Below are 17,494 nucleotides of genomic sequence, written 5' to 3'. Positions count from 1 at the left end.
TCCAAAAAAGTGCAACTTATTATAATTTTTGAATATGCTGAATTTATCTTTAAAATGACATGCATTGAGAAAATGTTCTCAGAAAGATAAGAAAAGTTACACTAATGATTTGGAGCTTGTCAAATATGGATGAACAAATCGATCAAATATGAATTAGTGTAAACATCAATCTCGTGAAATATATGTTAAAATGGATAGGTTTCAACGGTCATGCCTTGGGTCAAATATGAATCCATCACCCTCCATGGTGGATTAAGGGACAACGGATTCGATACTCGAGGTACAGGTGGAGTTGCGATCGTATGCCAAGTGGTGCACTACGTTGATTACAAAGAGAGGAATGAAATGTTCCAAACTCTTAGTCCTAGGGAGAGGGATGTCTTGACGAAGAATCTTGAATTCTGGTGCATCTTAGTGTTCCTCCAGAGGTTTAAGATATAAAATAAAATGCTTGAACGAACACCCTTGGGAGGCCTAAGAACCTAAAGTGGCTCGAGAAGTGGTGTTTCAGAATTGAATATGGATGACCATTTAAATTGTGATGATTGCAAGCATGTCATGTAATTTCAAAAGTAATTTAAATGAAAAGATATAAATTATTTTATGTTATACAAGTAAGTCGTGTCATATGCATAATTATTATGTCTCAATTACATGTTAAAATGTAATGTTATATAAATGATAACTTGTTGATTAAAATGTTGTATTTGCTTTATGTACCTTGCATACTAGAGACCAAGTAAATATCTCTAGATTCATACGAGACATTAAGTTATCTTACGGCTTTTTAAAATATTTTTCAGGCTCACAGGACTAGGCAAACAAATAATGTAATACACGGGGACTCATGGATATTTTTAGAATGAACTGGATTGCATTTGAGAGTCTACTGTTATTTCGGTTGTGAAACTTTGATATTTCATTCAATGAAATAAATGAAATTATTTTGGTTACTTTAAATGAATGAATGGTTTTTACTTTAAATTTATGGCGACTTCACGGTTATCGTAGATTCAAAATTTAATTTTTTAAAAAAATGAGAGACTTTCACTATGTTTTTCAAAAAAGTTGTTATAAAAAAATATCTCTAAACTTTCGGGGCGTCACACACACCACACGGCTCACAATTTTTTGTTGTTCGGTTTGGTGGAAACCTATATATATATGGTGAACTACTTTTTCTCTCTTTCTTTCTCAAAGTTTTTTAAAAGAGATAGAGAGAGGCTTCTTAAATGATTAACATGTTATACAAGCCCAATAAGACTCTTTCTTATGAAAAACTCTTTTTAGTACATAAACTCATAGGATTCCTAAATTGTTGATGAGGTGGTCACCTCTCTTCTTGGACTCCCTCTCTCACGTAGGCACCTTGCACTCCTCCGTGTAAGCGACTATCACAATGCACTTTAATTGTTGTGGGTCTCCCTCGATGTCTCATCAAAACTTACTCTTCATTTGGGAGATTACCATGAACCTTATCAACATCTTCATGCAAGGGTTGTTCAGATATGTGGCACATCCCCGCCTTTAGAAGTGATTGAATAATTGATCTTAAAGATGTTATATTGGCAAGGCATTAAACTGGTAAGGATCTGTCTATCCCCATCTTTCTTATCCAAAAAAAGAAAACATAAAGAAAAGTTTACATTCAAGAGAATTTGCAAAAGAAAAAGAAAGAAAAGACGCCATGGAAGACTAGCTAAAAAAATGGTAAATATTGTGTATGTTTTAATTTGGTAACTTTATAAAATAAGGTAATAAAGCAAACTATGAGAGTTTTTTTGAAAATCAAGTAGGTGTATGAACCACAGTTTAGATCTATCACGTTCGATCAAATTGGTCAAGTAATAATCTTGAGAAGTAATTTTGTTAAATATAAATATTCATTTTCTTAATATTTTTTTATCAAAAATATGAATGTTTTGGTAGCATTATGAAAAGGCAGAGTTTTTTTTTTGGGTTTCAAAATTATATTGAAAAATAAGTGTTTGAAGTCAGTTTTTTCTAACCATGGTAGCTAGCTAAGGCCTATGGTTGGGTGCCACCAAAGGAGTATAGATCCCATTATTTGACACTTCAATCTTGCATTCAATCCTAGCCATCCAATCAAGGACTAAGATCAGTCCACATTTTTCCTGGATGTAGACTGATCCTAGCCATCCATACACTTCAGATGGATGGCTAGGATCCAATACATCATATGTCAAAGGATGGGATCCTTTTTGCCACCTAACACCTGAAACATATTCCACACAATTGGCTTCAAGAGTGAAGCAAATCAAGAAGTGATATCGCATTAAGATATGGACTAATTGTAGAATAGCCCAAATTGGCAAATTGTCTAAGCCATATATGATATCTCAAAATAGCAAAGTTGGCACACTGGACTAACACTTTGAGTTATTTACAGTCACCAATAGTTAGATTTATGCAATTTGAAGTAGTTTAGGACCATGCCATTTGCACGCGCTAGGGATGATTTTTTTTAAGGGCAAGCTGGGGTTAGGCAGACCTCCACCAATTATTATTCAACCTACCATTGGGTTTTGAACTTGCAACGTCCCACCACAAAGATTTGTGCACATACAGATCCTACCAAGCGATGATTTGGTTATACGTTAGCATGCCACAATAATTGGCACATATAGTGCATTAGACCTTATTATTTTGGTTTAAAATACATGACCAATAAAATCTCTCTCTCTCTCTCTTTCTCTTTCTCTCTCTATCTATATATATATAGATAGATAGATAGAGAGAGAGAGAGAGGAGTGTAGGTGCTTGTGATACATGCTTGATGAGTTTTTCAGGGTTTTTTTGTTTTATTTTAAAATTCTGACCATACAAATGTGATCTATGTACTTGATTTTATAGGGATCAGCTCTTTAAGTGTTCAATTCTGATACATGAGTGGGTTTTTATAAGGTTTGAAAAATCAACTGTCCAAAATCTTTGTAAATTTTTTACCCTCCAAATATCATTTTTTTTATAAAAAAACACACGATCTAGGTGTAGATTTCTCGTAAATCGACCATGCCCAATACATTTATAAGATCAAAACTGCGAAAAAATACCAAAAGAGCATAAATCCCCATCAAACACATATTGCAAGCACCTACGCTTTATATAGCTCTATATACATATATAGCATCAATGGAATACGATAACTAATATGTGAATCATGATTTTCATGGCTTTTTTTGTAAAACCCATAAATTGTCAATGTTTTTCATAAAATAGCATTGAATTAAGGCTAAAACCTTATTCAAAATTGAGTTAGAAATTTAATTATAATTCAAGAATTAATTGGGATTCAGAATAAATTTTGAGTTGAGAGTTTATTCTAAATGAGGGTCTTGATTTTTATCGGATCTTAATTTGAGTTTTAAATATTAAACGGGATTTGAATTAAGTCTGTATTTTAAATTTGAAGTCTTATTGAATTTTGATTTCAAGTTCTGAAATTTTATCAATTTAAATTTCAATTTGGAAATTCGAATTCGGATTTGAATTTGAATTTAATAAATATGTCTTGAACATTATAATTAGATTTGAGTTTGATTCAAATCTAAATTAAGACTTAATCAAATATTAATTCAAGTTTGAAACCTGATGTACGAAACCAAAAGAGAATCAAATAGTCAATATGATAATAGTGTCTGCCGACTCGAGTAAGAATCATTTTCGGAAGGCATTATTGAGCTAACGATATTTTCAGAAGAAATTTTTTATAATGCTAATGCTATAGGGTTTGTAGCCTTTAGAAAAAATTTAATATGCAATAATAAACCCTACATGCCCAGAGTCTCACTGACCCTATAGAGATTAATTTTTTCAGAAATAAATTCTGAGAAATTCGAATTAAACCTTAAAAGAATAATGTGAATAAATAATTTAATTAAGTGAAAAGTCTAAAATTCATCAATAAAATTTAATTAGATATTAATTTAACTAATTTTTCATTTAGTAGCATTTCACGTGAATTTATAATTCTATTTATGAAATATTTTATTTGAATTAATTTGTATTTAAGAAGAATTTTATTTAGTGGAATTAATTAAAATAGATAATTTAGATGCTTAAAACTTTGAAAATATATTAATAAAATTTAATTAGGCATAAATTTAATTAAATTACATGTATTAGAATTTTATGTGAATTTTGAATGAATTTATAAAGCATCTTAATTTAATTTATAATAAATTTGACTTAAATTCTATGGAACGAATTTCAAAAAATTAACTAAAATTTATAAAATGATAGGAGTCCGTAGGTGGGTCCTTGCATCCTATGTGACATCTTATTTAAAGTTTTAAAATGTTAAAAACAAAAAACAAACTTAAAAAATAGGTTAAATTGAAAAGTTTCTAAAAAACAAAGAAAATGTTGAAAAAGTCAACACTTTCCATTTTTTTTAAATGAGCCCCATAGGGGGGCATCACATTTAGAAGACCCTAAAAGGGTCCAGAAAGAGCTGGACCCTCTCCCTTGAGGGATTAGGAAAGTGAAGAATAATAAATAAATAAATAAATGGAATACTAATAAAAGTGGAAAAGTCAACTTGCTTGCTTTGGAAGCAAGTTGAGATTTGGAAAGAGGGGGGCCAACCATAGCGGTCGACCTACCCCACTTTCCCCTTATATTAATTACATAACACATATGTACTAAGGTGTGTGTATATATTACATATATATTATATACTATACAAACTATAATTATAAGAAAATAAAAATACAAGAAAAAAAAAAGTGATGAAAAGCCAAGAAGAAAGCAAGGGAATTAAAACTTTTTTAGGATTAGATTAAGAATCAAGAATCAACTCCGCCCTTGACCTAATTCAAGGTCCTATAAAGCTAGAGGATGGGCTCATAACCCCCCTATTTGGCCCTTTGTGATTTTTCTCTCAAGCACTCTCTCTCCCCTCTCAAAACCCTCTCTTCCTCCTCTCTTTTCTCAACACTATTGGTGTTTCTTCCTTGTTCTAACAAAAGGAAGGGCTTCACGTGGCTGAAGAAGGCCTAAAAAGAGTCTACACTAGGATGTGGTATGCTTGGAAGTGACATATCGTGTGAAATGACCCACCCGTGCACAATAAAATAAAAAAAACCCAGCAGAAAGGTAGGTGGATTTATACTTTTTCTGCGAAATAAAATTTGTAACACGAATTCCATTGATTTTTCTTAAGGATAGTCTCTAAACAAACCCTCCCATATGTGGGTTTGGCTTAAAACTATCGAAAGAGGGAAAAGGAATGGTTTTCTAAAAGAAAACCATCTTGTAAATACGCTTTTCCCCAAAAAATTACTTCTCAAAAAATAAATCTGTAATTTTTCATAATACGTTGATTTGGCTAATGTTTTCTTTCAAATTTTGATTTGAATCAGTAGTATATGATGTGGTAGATATTTTGTGAAAATTTTATGAATTTCTATGGTCAAAATCTTGAGATATTACAATTTTAGTCAAGTTTTCAGAAAAGATTTTGATAATATAGGAAATATCATGAATTTTGTGTATGAACCCATGTAATTTTACTTTTGTAGTTGGTAGAATATATGCATAGGAGTATTCTATGATTTTTGTAGATTTTTTGAATTTTATTTGCATGTCAATTTCAAGATTTACTTCATTAATTATTTATTTTTTGAATTTAGTTCTGAATAATTAATGCATATAAGAGACAGATCAATTTTTTTGGCCAATCGGCTAAGGAAAAATCTGTTTTGTCTCAATAAGAATAGATCAGACTTAGAGGAGTAGTTCTACTACTGTTTTGATTTAAAAAATTGTCAAATATATATGGATGTATGGATTCAGGTGACCTGGGTTGGGCCGACCCGAATGCATAGACCCAGAATTTACTATTTCCGGTCAAACATTCAACCAGTAAAATGCTCGTAACTTTCTTGTTCGAAGGAGTTTCAATGAGCAGTTTATTGCGTTGAAAAGCTAACAAAATTTCCTAACTCTGGTGAAATTTTTATTTTTGTTCATGGTCTGAGCCTAGTTCGACATCAGTTGAAACATAATATGACAGACCTTTAGTAAAACTTTCGTAACTTCCTCATACAGAGGATTTTTTATGAGTGATTTATGGCCACGTAAAGCTGATAAAATTTTATACATTTTATGAAAATCGCAGCTTTGTTGACTGACTGAATTTTTTTTTGTAAACTCTATAACAATCGCACAAAGTTGAAAGTTTCGCAATTTGGAGTAGGTCTAAGGGTCCAACCTCGATACATGCACAATTATCTATGTTTCATAAAATTTTATGTATGATTTGAATGTATAATGTGTTTACATATGCTCAAGTTATGTTAAAAGCATAGATTAAGAAATATTTCAATGCTTTATTAAGAATGCATCCATTGCCCATAAGGTGGCTAAAGCTTTGATGTTGCATGAAAAATACGAATGAAATCAAGTAAACATGTGACATTAAAATTCAAGATACTTGCTAAGAGAGTAGCAAGTGATATAAAACTTCGTGGGGCAAGTAAGTTTTGAGCACGGAATGTTGTGCCTCTCCTCCCACGATTTTATGGATAAAACTCTGCATTAGACTGCAGCACAGAGGACAAGATACTCATGAGAAAAAAACTGATGCATCAGGTTGAAAGGTGTTGGAAATCTCTCTCATACTATCGTCCCTCACTCTGTCTTAGTGAAAGAGCTCATCCAGACTAAAGTCACCCATGTATGTAAAACATTGTCTGAGCTATGGTTCTAATCTGAGAGTCAAGTTTGTGTCGTATCAGCAGGGCTAAAAAGTGATAACTTAAATATGTGTGTGCACTAGTTAGGCATTACATGCATCATTTAAGAAAGAACACCTAATCGAAGATAAAAATGTATTCATGTATTCGATGATAGTTGCATATGGTAAGTTCATGCATTTTATATGTTCATGCATTTTACTTGTCTCTGCATTTTGTATCATTCATTCATTTTTATCTGATTTGGGATAAGAATGATTAATGTATATTTATTCAGAATTGATATGTTATGTGCTTATTGCTTAAATAAAATGCACGTTTAGTCCTTTAGATTTAAATTATTATGCAAGAAAAATTAGATGAAATTCATGTTTCGTAATTCTATTTTACAAGTTTAGTATATTTCACCCTACTAAGACATTTATGTTTTACCCTATGTAATTTAATGTTTTTCAGGTAGTGAGTAGGTGCTTGCATGAGAAGGCGGGAGGTTGCAATGGGGACCGAGACTACATTTCTTCCACTTCATAGATCTCTGAAATTCTGGTTTATTTCTATTTAAATTTTAAATTCATGGACAAAAATAATTAAGCATGGTTGTGAACTTGCTTTTTTTTATGCATGATTAATCAATTACTAAATTTCAAGTTTCATAAGTATGTGATTGCAAATGGCTATGTGAAGTAGCACGCCAATTTTTATACCTAAAGAATTTTTCGTTGTTATTTGTTAAACCATTTAAAAGCATTTAAAAAAAAATCTACCATTTTTTCGGTTATAAAATTTGGGATGTTACATTTTTGTTCTTTTCTCTTGAAGCTAACGATATGGATGTGATCTACATGATTGGTTTTATAAGAACCCGCTCTTGAATCGTCCAATTTTGATGCATAAACGGTTGGATTTGCAAAAAAAGTGTTCAAAATACCCATATTTTCAGTTCTCATATATATATATATATATATATATATATATATATATATATATATATATATATATATATATATATATATAGAGTTTTCAGGACAACCTATACCGACCTAGTAGAACCTATAATTTTTCATTATTCTCAAACTTTGTTGTTGATCATGCATTTTTTAGTAGAAAAAATAAGTTTTCGATCATGTGATTATAATGTAATGTATGGTTTTTAAAATCTCCAAAAATATGGCCCACGACATACTAAAACTTAATGACTTACAAAGTCTTATTTTTACATTCAAAAGACATAATCTAAGGCTTGATTCTTATATGAATACATCTATGAGATCTGATTGAGAAGATGCATCCCACACCCATGGTTTCTACTAGTGTGTCTGTGTTGTGTGAGTACTATTTGGCACAACAATTAGTTTTTGGGTTCAAAAGCCTGTCAAATTCTGTACGTTGTCCCTCTATGTTGGATGGTGAACACCATTAAGTTTTGCTTTTACAGGCTGCTCTCTTTTTCTTTCTTTCATATTTTGTGATAGGCAAGCTGGGGGAATAACCCCTCGGTTATAAACCTAACCATCCAACAATCATATTCAACAAACCGGGTTTAAGAAAAGAGCTACATGTGAATGTAAACCCTTCGAACCGCATCACATACGACGTAATGGTTTCATATGGGAACAATTCCTTGACTCGAATGCAGGTTTGAAAAACAAGTCATCCATCTTTTTCATTTCTTAGAAATTTAAGAGAATTGCTTAATGACTCAATTCCTCGACTCGCATGCAGGTTTGAGAAACAAGTCATCCCATCTTTTTCATTTCTTAGAAATTCAAGAGAATTGCTTAATGACTGATGTCTAGAGGATATGGACGCATCCTTTCTCACTTTTTTTTTTTTTAAATTTGATGCCATAAAATAATCATTGACTATGGCAATTTTTTTAATCTCATTGATCATTAATGCATTCTTATGAGAAACATTTCAAGTAACTACATTCCTTGTGACAACATGATATTTGATTGGGAATTGCACAAACAAACTTCATCCTTGTCAACCACATATAATGTATTCAAATTTTTTATGTCATCACTTAGCTGTGACTTTCTACAATGACAAAGATGCCAGTTGTTCACTTTGTATCATCTATCATTATAAAATCGCATAGTCTAGATATTTTACCAAACCCATATTTTTTTTTTTTGATAATCAGGAAAAACCCACCTCACTCAATTAGTGTAAAAACCACAGGTTCAAAGAATGCCCAACAGGGAGCATACCCACCTTTGGCTCACGCCAAGACGTGCACTCAAGGGCCCTTCACTTGGTGATGTTCACATGTCCCCTTCCCAAGGGATGCAAACGGTTTGGATCCGGAACAGCTAAAACACATGAGCATTTGGATTGGAATCGGATCTGGAATAGCTAAAATTTGCAAAACTCCCATTCTAGATCCGACCCATTTGCATTCCTACCCCTACCAGATGAGTGAAGTCATTGTGGGCCTATCCAACGTATTATGGTGACACAATGATGTTTGAGTGAAATTAGGATGACTGGAAATTCTGTTACCTGTTCGTCTGATATATTCAATTAAACATCCAAAAAAAAGATCATGTAAGCTTGAACACAGCAATTATCATCCGGATCTTATTTTAATAACCATGTCTTGGATCTACATCCATCTCCAAATGAAATTCAATCAATTATTTAAATCTAAGATAACCTGTTTTAATCGATGCAGACAAAATTCAGATTTGGACTCAACATCACTACTTCGGACATATTCAAAAACTTTTGGAGTTCAATCTACCATGGTCCAGCCATGATCCAACCCATCTGCACTCTTACACCAAAATGACTGAAAAGGTAGTTCAATAAAACACAAGGAGAGAAAAAAAAAAAGAGGGAAGAACAATAACTTGCGTACAAACCAACTTGTACGTAAATCAAGAACCAATTCAACAGAATTTGGTTCAGGCGAATTGGGGACCTAAATGATCGTCCAAGGCTTGCACTTAATGGTAAAGTCCCGTTCATGCAAAATGAGTTCAACAAGTGGATAAAGACAGAGACCATAAAAACAAGGCCAGAGTTTGACAGGAACTTGGACCTAACCGGCCCAAACCGACGACCCAATGGACCCACTAGGGGAATACGGATCTGTTCTTGCCAGGTCAAGCCAGTGTTTGAAATTGACATCCGCAGCATTCAAAGTGTTAATAGGCATTCGTGCTAACCAAAATGAGTCATTACAGATTGAAAGAAAAGGGTGCAAGCTAGGAACGTCCCCACTTCTAACAAAAACCAACTTAATCCTTTGCACAAGAAATGCCAATTATTGTAGCATGATTCATGGCCACTGCTCAAAGTTAGGTGATGTGTTGTAGGAAGTTGGAGGAGCTACGCATCATCCAATTAAATTATTGATGCTGGTTGCTTATTGGGGATGGTTACACACGTGACCACGTTAAAGATATGTCTTGTTATCCCCCATCATCATGCCATCATGGTAACATCATCGATCATTTTAACATGGCATGCCTTGGCATCATTATCCAACTCCATGGGACAGTGATGACTGCCATTGTCGTTATGTCATGATTGACAATTATTTAGGGTTGAGGAGTCTGCACGCACATAGCATAGCATATGCACACTGAAACAACGTAGCCCTATTTGAATCACCACACAATTGAGAATGAGAGTAAATGAATAAGCTGGAAAGAAACAACATCAATTTTAAGGATGGGAAATGACATTGCTTCAATTTATAGGGTTCTAGTTTAGTGCTTATATGATAAATGAGAACCTAACTAACCAATATAAAACCTCCCAAACCTATACAATAAGAAACATTTATCAAATTTTTGGTGCTTTCCCAAATTCTGACCTTCATGATTGATTTACTAGAAATAAATTCTTTGATCATGTATTTTGGATGGAAAAAAATGGTATTTAAAGGCTCAAAATTTTATGAAATTGTAGGTGGTTTCATGCATCGGAATCAAATGCTCCAAGAAATGATTTCTATAAAAACAAGCATATAGAGTAAGGTCAGAATTTTGAAAAAACACCAAAAATCCTATAAATTTTTCCTATTAGGTATATGTTTGGGAGGTTTTCTATTGGGTAGATTTTCATCCCCCGTGCCTATATAGTATATATATCACTAAGGGTTGCAAATGGGTTGGAACTTGGTCGAGGTCAAGATTGATCTGACATTGGATCCAACTTTTAATGAGAAGATCCATTTTTAGATCCAGATCCAATTAACTCAACACACATGGTAGATCGAGTTCCGAACTCGGATACGATCTGACCCCACAGAAAATGAGGAAAGTATATATTGGTTTTTGTGTGAAATAAATAAAATAGGTCAAGCTTAACATGATTTGGAACCTATTTATTTAACAGATTCCAACTCTGAAACCAATACGGCGTGCACAAAATGGCTTGTTCAAAAGCAATGTTCATTTGTTTGGATTGGTTTAGCATGATAGGTCCTAATTCTGCTTAAGTTACCAAAGTCATTATTATGTGAACTGTGGCTCATGAAGGCCTGTGAGTTGGCACTAGATTCAGCCACTAACTGATGATCAATCATTAAGCGCCCTACCCCACTTTGGGCCAGGCCACCACGTATTTGTCTTATCAAGCCAGGCTCGTGACAATCATAGTGACCAATATCATGAAATCTATAAAAATCTCATGAATATTAATTAGGTGCCTTTTTGGTACATCATTTTGATTTTTCACTTAATTTCTAATTATTGTTGTGTTTTTAACATTCTTAAATTTGTTTATTTTTTGCATGATTTTTTTTAGAAACTTTGGAAAATTGAAATGTTTTAAGACCAGCTAAGAACTTTATAGCAGATAAATTGTCATTTTGAACTCTTGTCACCTAGTGTCAACCAATTCACCACACACACTCAAAAGAGAGAGAGAGAGAGAGGTGTTCAAATTGGATCCTAGATTTTCAGAATTACCAAATGCACTTTAATTAAATTTCCAGTTGATGAATCAAACAAGATCTTGCAATACTTTGGTATTCAGGGACCATGTTAATGTTGATATATATTGACACTCAAATTTGTCACTAACAAACAATTGTATGTCCTCTTCCATACCCAACACACGCAGAAAGAGGGACGAAAAGCTTAAAGATGGCGCAACACTGGTTTTACAGTCAATGTAATGTCTAGAAAACAAACAAAATTACATTTTATAGGATTAGCAAGTAAGAAACGGTGGCATTATTGGAACCCCACAACCTCGTCTTGAGCTGTTCGCCCAACAGCTTAACCAGGTTTTAGTATTCCTTGATTCAGAGAGCTGAGATGTTGGATAAGGTTAGGGAGGGTAAACTGGTTTAATTAGACACACCAATTCTTAATAAATTCGTACACATGTAGAGCTGTGAAGGGGTCGGAGTCATCTCTAAGCATTACGTTCATAGTATTTGAAATTAACTTAGTTGGAGTTAGGGAAAATGTAATATCAGATCAAACTCATTTAACTACATAGATATATTTTAAAACCAAATTAAGAAGATTAGCATGATATTTATGCAGGTTACAACTTACGAAAGATTAGAATCATTCAAAGTAGTTTTACATGAGTATTTGTGCAGACCAGCCAGCATTCACACAAAGATCTTGCAAACTTATGAAAGATTAAAATCAAACTAAAATATTCCCGTGATACTTTCAACATTCACACAAGAGATATCTTGACATCTTATGGTTGCAGTGATTTTAATCATATTTAAAGGTTCACAACATATTTGTGCAAAAGTAGAAAAATCCCCACAAATAAGTTGTCAATCTTGTTGGTGTTTTTAATCATATTTGAAAGTTTGCAACATGTTTGCGTGAACATAAGGGGCTCATCAACATATTTATACGAACGAAATAAAGTTTGCACAACTATATTGTGAAGCTCTTTAGTTTGATTTTAACAATATTTAGAGGTACACAACATATTTGTACAACCGTTAAAAAATTTATACAAATATATAATGAATCTTCTTAGTTTGATTTTAACCATATTTTATACAGATTTATGTGAACATGAAGAAGTTTGCATAAAATATATTGTGAATTTTCACAATGATTTTAATGATAGTCAAAGATTCGATCACAACATATTTGAATGAACATGCGGATGTTTGTATAAATATGTTGTAATTTTTTCCGATAATTTTAACCATATTTCAAGATTTGCAACATATTTATGTGAATGTGAAAAAGACCATACAAATACATAGTGAATTTCCTTGGTGATTTTTTAAAAGTTCATAAGGTATTTGCGAAAATGCGAAGAAATATGCACAAATATATTATAAATCTCCTCAATGATTTTAGTCATATTTAAAGGTTAACAATATTTTTGTGCAATCAAGAGGTCAACACAAAAATGTTGTGAAAGACAAAACGATCTAATCTAATTAAAGAATCAGTGATTTTGGACAGAAAAAGAATTTTGATGTATTTGGGTTCTTGGGAGAACTAGCCATTTTTTATAGGATAGTATAATCATTTTTCATATCCAATCCTGTTTGCTTTACCAAATCTGATTAGGATTCAGATTTGATTAGACATCCGTTGACATCACTTATATATGCAATAGTAACTACAAGGGCATTAATTAATGAAAGTTAGGCTTTCCTTGCATGGGAGACTGTTGGGAGGGGAGACAGATTTCTTGAATCACCACTAGTCTCCCATGTTGGTCTCATATTAATTTGGATCAAGCAGGATTTCAAGAAAATGAAAGGACGTTGATGTGAAATCCATTACCATCTCCCCCACACCCCCCATCTCCGTTCCCAACCAACGCCTTATTTTCACCTATGAATACGGCTGAATGGACTAGGTGTGCACGTGAGAATATCAAAAAACTTAATTAATTGTTACTTTGAATCATATCTATTACTATTACGTAATTAAATAGACAATCAAATTTCCACTCGTTAGAGACTTTCAAGAGATTAAAACAGAGCTGATGGGTTCAAATGAGATGGCTGGATTGTTTGGTCAAACTATCATAAGCGAGACAGGTCTCAGGTTCGAATCCATATCACTCATCTCCATTGTGCCAAACAAGGACCCGTATGGCCACAGGGTCTCCACTCATCTGGTAGGGACGACTTGTGAATGTCACAAGTTCAAAATCCACAGGTGGCGTCTCTTGCCGCAAGGTCAAACCTGGGTGTACTCCCGGCAGGGGGGGAGCATCCAAGAGTTTTACCTACCGGAGGCCAACGATGGGTGTTACCCTCTCAACCTGACAGTAGAGGGTCTCTTTCCCATTTGTGCGGCTGAAGCATTGGCTCAAGCAGAGCCTTGCTCGTTGGAAAATCATCAGACTCCGTCAACTCTTTATCAATAAAGGTGTGATTAGAATCTATGCCCTAGAGACACCATTTTGGTAGTGTGCACAAGTCAAACAGGCTGACACAACCTGGACAAGTACAAACATTATTTTGATATTTTAAATCATTTCAGTAAAATAGTTTATATTAAAATATCATAAAATATTTTTTGTTGATTAAAATTTTTGAAAAAAACTGTCTATCTCCTATTTTTCAAAAAAAAAAAAAATCAAACTCACATAAACTTGTTGCAAGTTAGGTCATACCCGTATCTTTGTAGGCTAGAACTAGCCATGAATCAGAGAATGACATAAGCCAAGAATAAACCATAACTAGCCATCAGCTCACTCGTCAAGATCATAGTGACAAAAGTTTAAAACATCAATCATCCAGCCGTCAATTACTCATGAAATTTTCAATATTTTCTTTTCTCAGGTTTTTGTCAGAAAATCTTGGCAATATGATAAATTTGAAAAAATTTAACATATAAAAATAACAAAAGCCTAAAAATTTATCTAAAAAATGCAATAATGATTTTCAAGATTTTTTCTACTAAAGACATAAATATATGATAAAATCATAGTAGTGCTATTTATAAAACAGTATCACAATATTTTCAAACTATCATGGTATCTGTGCTATAGTCCAGCTTATATGTGCCAGGTTTAAAGATTAGAATGAACCTCAACTAAAAAGACAGGTCATGCATGGTTAGACCCAGACAAACCACAGCAGACCAGCCAGACCAAGGAAAGGTCCCCTGCCTGCATGTAGCCAAGCCCCACATACAGAAGATAGCCAACAATGAGAAACCTTATCTCCTATTTACAAGGCTAGAAAATCAACATGAATTTGCATAATTTTTGGAAGCCAAAATTTTCCATTAAACCAACCCCAGTATTCTGGATGTCTAACCAAGGCGCCCATACAGATGCAACTGCCAACTTCAAACACAATTTAGTACCAATAAAAGAATTTGTATTAATGTGTTGGACATGAGTAGCCTTGTAGCAAAATGTAGGGCAAGATCTAACAGTGTGATGATATCAGAAAGACAAAAACCAGTAGGATTTCTACTATATGCTAAAACTTTTAATACAAAGAACTTAAAGTTCTGTAAAAATAATCTAAGCTACTATAAGAATAAAAAAAATGCTTAAAGATAATGAATTCCTGTTACTGTTGAGATTTCAAATGTGCCTTGTGCAAGCTTATCATTGACTTCTCCCACTTATGCACGTATAGAATGTATGGAAAAGATAATAGAGAGAAAGAGTTATATCTCAACTGTCCTGATATATAAAGCAAAAATGTGAGATACATGACTTGACCATATTATAGACACTTATAGTTCTCTCAATGCAATTACAGACAAAAAACTAGGCTATAGGACTCATTATAGGCCTTACATTTACAACCATCTAGGTAACCCATTTTGAGCACTAAATCTATATAGAGCAGTTGCATGGATAGTTAGCAACAATGAAAATTTTAACTTACAAAGTTGTCCCACAAATATAATATGGTAACTGCATGTTTCTATACCCCAAGTCGCTTATTCAAAACCATCAAACTTAGACAACTTTCACATCTTTAGCTAAGTTGCATTTGTGACTCACTGTTAACCACGAAAAGTAAAAGTTTCTATATCAAATAAAGTAAACTACCAACCAGTTTCCGTTACATAGTTATGACTTCAAATTTTACCAACAATTTTTCTTAACCTTGCAATTTGCTTCTATTGGTGTGGCAATCAACTTACATCTGAGCATGCCATATGTGTTAACCAAATCTTTTGCATATTTCTTTTGTTTAAAAATATATTTGTTCCCCATAGTTGGCTTCTAATCCAAGAAAATATCGCTCTCCTAGCTCTTTCATTTAAAAGTTACCAAAAGATTCCACTTTATAACCACTGAATACTAAAAACTCAACAATGTTCTCAGGCCATGCTCATGGAGCTTGCTTTCATCCATAGAGGTGTTTTTTTCAAAACTAACAAACATAATCTAAATCTTCTAGGGACTCAAATCCTTTTGTCTCTACTACATATAAATCTCATGATCAATCTCATTATACAAAAAGCATTTTTCACATCCTGCCACAGCTTCCAAGACTTGTTGTAAGCACCATCAATAGTCGTATTGATGAAGTTTTTGTAATAGGACTAAAAGTTTAATCAAAGTTAACACATCTTAACCTCCAGCATTCCAGCTAATAGTCAAGATTTACACTTAATCTGCAAGTTGTGCCTAAGGTCATTTGGGTGAGAACACGCTTGCCTGGCCATCATGCTAATAGAAGATATCATTATCTTACATATATTAAGCAGATTGGTAAATTGCTTCGCTTTCACAAGCCAAATTTTGAATTTGGCAACATCAAGTAGTTTCTTTTGATACTTTATATTTGAATAATTATTATTTATTTGAATATGCAGCCTCTTTCTTTTTGTGGTTAATAATGGACCACAAATGCAAGTTAGTTCCGTCGAAAGATCTGGAGAGGGATCGAGAGAAAATTATCAAGATAGGCAACAGTAGAACCATAAAGAAATCCTGGAACATCTTACTTTCTGCTTCTCATACTTTCCCCATCTAACATACCCATACAAATTGTTTAAGCTACCAAGTTGTAAATAAGTTACTTAGATAATAGATATGAATCTGTTTGTATAACAGCCTTGTAAGCAACTTAAAAATTGTTCATGGTTTTTAACTATTCAAGTAGTTGCATGATGGATTTGAAAACCAAAATAAGCTATATATCAGGTTCAGAATATAAGGCATATATAAGTCATTTACACCAGTTCTTTTGATGATTGCTATTCCACAATTACCCATCACAAATTGTTCAAATGTTTTGTGCGATGCAAACACATATGACACAAGATATCCCATAATGACATTAACAAATCCATTATTTGCACTTTCATTATGCAAAAGGCATGCGACAACAAGAGGCATTAGATGTTAAAAGTATAATCTAGATACCGAAGACATGCTGCCAGACAAGTTTCAACATTTGACAATCTAAAACCAGTACATGTCCGAGTCAACCAGTTGGTGCGTCTACAAAAAATGGCAGAATTCTTAGTCTAACCAAAAAGCCTGCTATAGAAATCAAATCTGCCTCAAAAAAGCTAAACAGTAACCTAGAAGTTTCTAGCGCAGATGAGACAACACTGCAATAATTTAATATATCAGCAATACCTCCAAATATTGATACCTCAGGAAATAATATGGATGGCAAATGATATTTTAGAAGAAATAAGATTTGACGTTTTCTTTATCTTTTCTTTTTTCAAGATCAATGTCTATATATATGCAATTTTTGTTAAGGGTTTTTTTGCAAATTGGTCCCCCGACTCCTTTATCCACCATTTGCAAATTGGTCCCTACCTTCTTATCGGGTTTTGCAAATTAGTCCCCGTCAACCCAGTGTTATCACTATCGTATTGTAT

This window comes from Nuphar pumila, chromosome 13, assembly GCF_984573655.1.
Source record: "Nuphar pumila chromosome 13, dmNupPumi1.hap1.1, whole genome shotgun sequence".
Lineage (NCBI taxonomy): Eukaryota > Viridiplantae > Streptophyta > Magnoliopsida > Nymphaeales > Nymphaeaceae > Nuphar > Nuphar pumila.
The sequence above is the reverse complement of the archived record's forward strand: the minus strand, read 5'-3'. Positions refer to the sequence as shown.